Here is an 8,148-nt window from a genome sequence, read left to right on the forward strand (position 1 = left end):
TACCATGTGGGTCTGGAGACAGAACCTAGTCATCAGTCTTGGTTGTAAGCACCTTTACCTACTGAACCTTGCCTACCCTCCTTTGACTTCTATGCCTCTCATACCCTGAATCTCAGTGCTGTTAGCACAGGACCCTTGAATAATAATTTCAGGGACTATGGCACTCAATTCTAGAGACTATCATTTATCATTGTGGTATATTTATTTCTTTGTAGTATGGAATAGTAACAAGTTTTCTTGAAGGTGGTGGTTTTAATTTCATTTATCTTGTTTGCTTAGAAGGTATCTTAGGTGTTAGGATGATGATTGTGATCCTGCAGAGTTGTGGAGATAAGAGAGGAGGAGGCATTGATTACCTCTACTGTGGACATGTTTGGAAGTGGGTTAAAGTTTTATTTTTTAATTGTATTTTTATTTATATATTTATGTGTGTGTGTATGTGCGTGTGTGTGCCACAGCATGATATGCTGTATGTGGAGGGTAAATACAACTCATAGGAATTGGTTCTTGCCTTCTAACCTGTGGGTTCCAGGGATGGAACTCAGACTGCTTGGCAGCAAGCACCTTTGTCTGCAAAACCATCTCAGTTGCTCAGTGCATCAACACGTATTAAGGCTTTAAATGGATTGAACTGAAATTTCAAAGATGAGTAGGTATTTTTTCCAGTGGCTACTGAGGAGGGACACTCTAGGCAGAAAGAAGAAAGTAAAAGTTTAAGGGCGTAGCTGGTATAACCCAGTAAGAGAACTTTAAATTATTTGTCAAGGGGAAGCAGACAGACAGGGGGTGTCAAAGAGATGGAGAAATTTGGTGAGGCAGGCTAGAATGAAGTACTGAGCTATTCAGTGAAGTCTGAATTTATTTATTTATTTTTGTGTGACAGAGTCTGACTATGTAGCCAGTTGGTCTGGATCTCACTTTGTAGACCAGGTTGGCCTGGAGCTCACAGAGATCCGCCTGCCTCTGCCTTTTGAGTACTGGAATTAAAGGTGTGAGCCACCATGTTTGTCATTGAAGTCTGAAATTTGTGTTTGTCAAAAATGAGGAATTGGGATGGAAGTTAATGTAGCATTTTATTTTATTTTAAAGATACCAGTTCAGGAATAATTTGGAGGTTAAATTAGAGGAGTCAAAACTGGAAGAAGGGAGAATAATTGGGGTATCATTGCCAACTCCCAATAACTTTGTGTGGCCTGAACTAAGGGAGCAGAGGATCAGCAGGCCCTGAAACATGAGAGGACTGGACTCCCTAGAAGGCTGAGTGAGTCAGAGGCTGTGAATAGCACAGAGACTGTACAGCTGTACGGTGAGCCTGCTCTGAGTGAGTGAGGCCTTGAGATCAGAAAGCAGAATGCCCGGCTTAAACAGGGGAGGGGCCTCCATGTCTAGGAAGCCGGAGAAGGAGGAGCTACAGCCGACTCTGGGGAAGATGGTCACTGCGCAGGAGAAAAGCATGAGAACGGGGCTTTGAAGCCAGGGCAGAAAGGCCCCCATGTCCAACGGAAAAGATATGTAGTACATGGGACCGAAAATAGCTCAATAGAGCTAATTAGGCACATAGCCAGAGTTCACAGAAAAACTTAAAAAATATCTGTAAATAGTGGGCTTGGGTGGTTCAGTTTAAAGATTCTTTAGAGTTTTAAAAACTTTAAAAAAGCACGCAAACACCCCTCCTCCAAACCCAGGACTTAGGTAAATGTGAAATTTTAAAAACAGTTACATATAACTGGTCCTCCCCTCCCCCATGTCTTTATTGATTTCTGGAAAATGGATTCAGTGTTTTCAAGGTCTATGTCTTGATTTTCTTTATATTACCAAAACTGCTTCTATTATTTACAGTTATTCGGGGAACAAAGGAGAAATAGGATTTTGAAAAACCACAGTCTCTCTCTCAACCAATCTAGATAATATGCGTGAGTGTGCATGCCATGATGCTTGTATGGATGTCAGAGAAGTCTCTTCCTGCTACTATGTGGGTCCTGGGGGGAACTGAACACAGGATGTCAGACCTAGCGACAAGCGCCTGTATCCGCTGAGCCAACTTGAGGCCTATTTTTGTTAGGTTTCAAATTAAGGTTGGTAAGAACTCCCTTCACCATTCTCTGATTGTGGTGCGTCTTTCCGAGCTACTGCCCTCAGGGGCTTCACATGCATTTGAGCTGTCCTATGATACGCTGGTGTGTTGAAACCATAGGCTCACTCTGGACTCAGAGCAACAACAACAAAAAACCCACAGCCACCTTGAAAGTATACATGGAGGCCACGTTACTCCTGCCTTGAGTGTTTAGACTTGATGCCTTGCGTATTTATGCTGTAGCTGAGTGTTATTCTGTTCTGAGTGATCCAGCGAAAGCCTCTCTGATGTTTGCATTTTAGATTATCTTCTTTCCTTTCACGTTGACCAATATAGCTCTTTGGCTTTTAGAAAAATGGATAGGATTGTATATTTTTAGAAGACAGTTTGGTGTTATGTCCCTTTAGAAAAATAATAGCAATATGGCCTATGGTCCTCCCTAGTCAAGGGTTCATGTTTACAGTTCCAGGCACGAACTCTTCCTTGTGGAGTGAGCCCATAACTGTCACTTCACTGCTACACCAGTGGGCACATCGGTAGACTGGTCATTACTGGGATGTAGTGGTTTAGATGAAAATGGCTCCTTTGGTTATATATTTGAGCACGTGGTCCCTAGTCAGTTGTGGAACTGTTTGGGAAGGATTAGGAGGTATGGAACTGTTGGAGGAAATATGTTACCTGGAGCAGGTTTTTTTTTTTTGAGGCAGGGTTTCTTTGTGTAGTCCTGGCTGTCCTGGAACTAACTGTAGACCAGGCTAGCCTCAAACTCACAGCCAGCCTGCCTCTGCCTTTTAAGTGCTGGGATTAAAGGTGTGCACCAGCACTACCTGGTGGAAGCACATGTTTCGATTTCTGTTTGGTTCTTATCAACTTACCATTGTGGGAGGAGGGAATGAATCAATTGGATAATTTTTCAAAGAACATTAATAAGACAACTTTCCCAGGGCTTAATGAAACTACATTTCAAATACCACACTGCAGGAAGCTCTTAAAAGTTTCTGTTACTACATGCCTGTAATATCCAATGTTTGTTCTAATACAGACTGTTCTATTCTGTTGAGGCACCTAAGTTTTGGAAGCTGAGGAAATGAAAAACTACACTCTTGAGGATAAAGGCTCAGTGCACTTAAGGACTGTAACCCCAGCAGGGAGCAGGGAGCACACCTCCTACTCACCTCTCTGGAATTGATTTCAAAGGGCTCAAGGTCCTGCAGAAGGTTGTTTTTCATCCAGATTTCTCCTCTCGATTCTTTGGGCATACTTCGTTCCTAATTAGTCGGCATGCAGGAGTTATGCTAGATTTTAGTCAAGAGATTCAATACAAGGAGGCGCCAGAGGGGAGCTCCGTTTTAAACTCTCATTATGAGGATGGAGTGGAAGCAGTCTTGAATAATAATTATGGGCTGTACAGATGTAATGTTTATGCGAAATGCACACAAGCAGATTCGGCTATCTTACTGAAAATGGAATAACAGCATCAATTAACATTGTCCAACCCTTGCTAGGAGCCAGAGATATGGGCCAAACTATATAGGCTACTCATGTCTACATATGCATTATTTCACCTTAAAATCTCTGTGGGGAGGGTATTCTTATTATTCTCACTTAACAGTGGCAGAACTAATATTCAGAGAGAGAGAGAGTCCAGCTGCTTGTCTAAAGTTCCCAGTGAAGGCCTAGAGAGGTGGCTGAATTGGTCAAGATGCTTGCCACCAAGGCTGTCAATCTGGGTTCCATCCTTAGAACCCACATGGCAGAAGGACAGAACCAATTCTCATGGCTGTCCTCTGACCCCCACACTTGTGTGTGTGTGTGCGTGGGTGTGTGTGTGTGTATGCGAACGTGCGCATGTAGGGAAATATATAGACGTAAAAACCAAGTTCCTGGTAAGCAGAGAGCAGAGCTTGGGTTTCAGTAGACAGTCAAGCATCAGAGCCAATGCTCTTAATCACGGGGACCCAACAGTGCTGAAATGTTGGACAGTTAAAGAACAGAGTGTGTCGGGGGCAGGCAGTCTTGAACCGGCTGCCACATATCACTCTGCTAAGTGGGCAGGAGATCTAGCCCTCCCTTGCTGGGCAAACCGTGAGCCTTCCTTCTCTCAGAGGCAGGACTGAACCTACTCTGAAGGTGCCTCCGAGTAGGTTCCAGTTCATCTGCCCAGATAGGACATATTTTTATAGTTCCATCGAAGGCAACATCAGTCTGTGGTTGTGTCAATTACTTTTCTGTAGTGATATGTTCAACTACCCTGACAAAAGCAACTTACAGTGGGAAGGGTTTACAGTCCCTTTGTCATACACAGGGAGGAGGGGAAGGGAGAGGTAGAGAAAGCCCATTTTCAGGAATTGGAGCAAGGCTATACCCTCTCAAAACCTCAGTGATGTGCTTCCTTCAAGGCTGCACATCCTAAAGGGTCTACAGTCTTCCCAAGTTGAGGACAAGTGAAAATACACAAACCCGTGGGGACATTTCTCAATTCACATCTTCCCCCCCCCCCATGGCTGATATGCTATATAAGAGCTCTACCACAGAATTGGAGCAAGGCTATACCCTCTTGTACAAGCCTCAAGCTACACTTGCAGCCCTAGACCAAATATGAGAAGACAAATTTGAGAGTATTTGCATCTGCTGGTAACAGTCCTCTGACTCAAGCAGGTCTCTTTCTAGCCATCTTAATCCCGTAGGGGTCTCATTTTATCCACAATCCCTCCTTTTTATTTATATGCATGTACGTGTGTCTGTATGAGTACATACTACATGCATGCATGCATGTGTGTCTGTATGAGCATATACTACATACATGCATGTATGTGTGTCTGTATGAGTATATACTACATATATGCATGTATGTGTGTCTGTATGAGTACGTACTACATACGTGCATGTATGCATGTCTGTATGAACATATACTACATATATGCATGTACGTGTGTCTGTATGAGTACCTACTACATATATGCATGTACATGTGTCTGTATGAATACATACTACATATATGCAGGTGCCTCTGGAAGCCAGAAGGTGATAGATCCCCTAGAGCTGGAGTTACAGGTGGTTGTAGACCTGGTCTGGGTGCTGGAAGACCAATAAGTGCTCTTAACCAGGGAGCCATCTCTCTAGCCTGCACTCTTGTTTTCTTTCTTTTGTAGGGAGCTAGTGCAATCCCTATTGAGGGAAGTCCTGAGTGAATGTGTATTGTTTGGCATGACCCAGCCATGCCAAGGACCAAGGCCACGGACTCATGGGAAACCAGCCAAGTCTTCTCCTTAAGGGTCAGACATGGAAATGAGAAAGCTCTCCTCTGGTGCAAGCATGAGAGTTTATGGATGTTTGACCAGTGTGTGCAAAAACTAACAGCCGCAGTTTCCTCCTCCCAGATGCTTACAGCCTGTGACTGCTAGCCTGCAGAGGTTTCCTGCAGAGAATAGCTAACTCCTCTCCCTGAGCTTTTCTTTATAAACACTCCTGGCTGGTGCAAGAGTTGGGGTCATTCCATTAGAGCGCACGCAGCTCGCTTGACCCAGTTTTTCTGTGTGCCCGTGGTTTCCTCATTGTCACAGGCTTCCTTCATTTCCTGGCTGCCCCTAGTTAGGGTTTTAGGACAAAGCCATTGAGGGTCATGTCATATTTCTTACCATCTTATCTTATTCATTGAGGTAGGGGTTATCAGTCAAACCCAGAGTTCTCCAGTATGCCCACTCACTAGCCAGCTTGCTCTTCATATTCCTCATCTCTGATTTCTAAGGCTAGGAATATAGGCAGTCTGCCATACCTGCCTGGCATTTTATGTGTGTTCTACGAATCTGAACTCTGGCTTTGACATTCCGATGGCAGGTGCTTAACCACCTCAACAGTCCGCTCTGTTCCCTCTCATGCTGGCAATTCTGACATTTCTTCTCTCTCTCTCTCTCTCTCTCTCTCTCTCTCTCTGTCTCTCTCTCTGTCTCTCTCTGTCTCTGTCTCTGTCTCTGTCTCTCTCTCTCTCCTTCCCCTCTCTGTCTCTCTGTCTCTTTTTTTGAGACAGAGTCCTCCTTTGTAGTCCTGGCTGGCCTGGAACTTGCTATGTAGACAAGGCTTGCCTCAAACTCACAGAGATCCCCCTGCCTCCGCCTTCTGAGTTTAAAGGTATATGCACACTTGTGTCTGGCCCTCATATTCATGTTTGCATTCCAGCTTGCTTTTCCCAACTCTGCTCTTAGACGTCTAGCTTTGAACACAGGTGTTTCACCTGGTTGTCTAATGTCCAACTCGGTGTTTTCAGATTCTTCAGCATCTCACCATTCCTTTGTCTACCCTCACCCCAGTTAGTGGCAACTCTCTTTCCAATTGCTCTAGACAAAAACTTGAATTGTCTCTGTTGTATGTTTACTCAGGAATTCCAGTTGGCTCAACCATCAAAATGTATCTGCACTTGGCCTGATATGGCCACTTCTGTTGTTGTTATCCAGGTCTAAGCCATTATGATAATCTCTAACTTCCGCTGTCAGTTTGATTGGAGGAAGAATCCCCCCGGAGGTCCACTGTTTGGTACATCTATGAGGATGTTTCTAAAAGCGATTAAATGAGGGGTAGGGAAAGCCCTATTCTAAGTGTGGCTGGCAGCACCAGGGACTGGGCTACCAGACGGAGTGTGAAGGGAGGGATAAAGACAACTGGGCATCTGCATGCCCCTTCTCTGCTTCATGATCAACGTCACACACTAAGCCTCTCCTGAGGCTATCTCTGCCCTGCTGCTGACTTTGAAAGTGACTTTTAGGAGAGCTGGGAGCTGTGGAATAGAGAAACGAGTGTTGTAGGCAGAGTGTAATTAGCAATTCTGGTGGGAGTGTGGAAGGCTGGAATGACAATAGGAATGTGATCTCCTAATATCCTTCCCTGTTGTTGCCAGGGCAGGAGAAAAACACAGCACACAGTGTACCATAGTAGAGACACGCTCAGGGTATTAGATGGCGAGCCGTGAGCTAGCTCATACTGACTGATGACAAACTCGTGCCCCTCATAATCCACCACCATTTACTGCATTCAGAAATGAGTGGTAAACAATTTTAAAGTAATTCAAATTTAATTTCAAGCAGGGCAATAGATGAAAATTCAGGCATTTTGTGGAACAAAAGATAGGGAAGGATTGGATAGGTTTGCCTGAGTTTTGTTGCCAGAGAGATCTATTACTTGTGTCAAGAGATTCGTTCTCCTGCCTAAGATTCTGAAAACTGGAATTTGGTCCTCGTCTCTCACCAAATCAACACTTTTTCCACTTTATAAAACTGTCTCTGCTGGGTAAGGGCTAAAAAGTGGTAGATTTGAAATCAACTTCAAGAAGACCTTTGTCAAAGCAAACGCCCTCATTAAATGGTGTAGTAAGACCCTCATTATTTCTACTCACCCAAGCCTAGAATATTGTTGAAATGATGGCTAACTATAAGAGAGTTGTTTTTTTTTTTTTTTGAGTATTTGGAGGTCCTCCCTACCTCCTAATATTTTATAGATTATAAAACTCCAGTGGTTTAGGATGTGACACGTATTGTGTGGCAGGAGTTTTGCTCTGGACCTGTGTTGCTGTGTTTCTGGGAGAGGCTCGTCACGAGTGGACAGGCTTTGACCTTTCCTCGGCTTCATTTGCAAACTCCTGCAGTCCTACCACGCACAGCCCGATTTCCAATCAGTCAGGATTACTGAACGGGACAGATACCAAAGATCAGAAAGACCTTTTTATAAGAAAGCGCAGTTATTCGTAGAATAGTGATTATGTACAGCCAAGGTCCTTCAAGGACTTCGTTTATTATTTTATAATTTTGTCATGGAAAAGCAAACTTCTGAATAATGTTCTCCACCTAATGTGGATTAAATGCATGAAGTAGTCTTAGGAGGTACCTTGATTTAATTAGGTTTATATTTCATCTCTTTGCTAGAAACATTCTACACATGTTGTGCATAATTTTTCCTCTCCCCACTTTTTCTCTCTCGCTTCGTTTCTAGCGTTCGGTGCAGCTTTGCAAGCCCATTATGAGTTCTGCAGCAGAGACACATTTTTAAAGTTTGATGACGGTTCAGTTTATTCTTTTTTTTTTTTT

The 8,148-nt window shown here is 43.7% G+C and overlaps 1 protein-coding gene across 1 annotated transcript in view; it reads left to right on the forward strand.

Annotated features, from left to right (window-relative positions):
* Ctnna3 (catenin alpha 3) overlaps positions 1-8,148 on the forward strand; it is a 1,290,503-nt gene that overhangs the window by 6,901 nt on the left and 1,275,454 nt on the right. The window lies entirely within an intron of this gene.

The sequence above is a fragment of the Microtus ochrogaster genome, linkage group LG2 (assembly GCF_000317375.1).
Source record: "Microtus ochrogaster isolate Prairie Vole_2 linkage group LG2, MicOch1.0, whole genome shotgun sequence".
Classification (NCBI taxonomy): Eukaryota; Metazoa; Chordata; class Mammalia; order Rodentia; family Cricetidae; genus Microtus; species Microtus ochrogaster.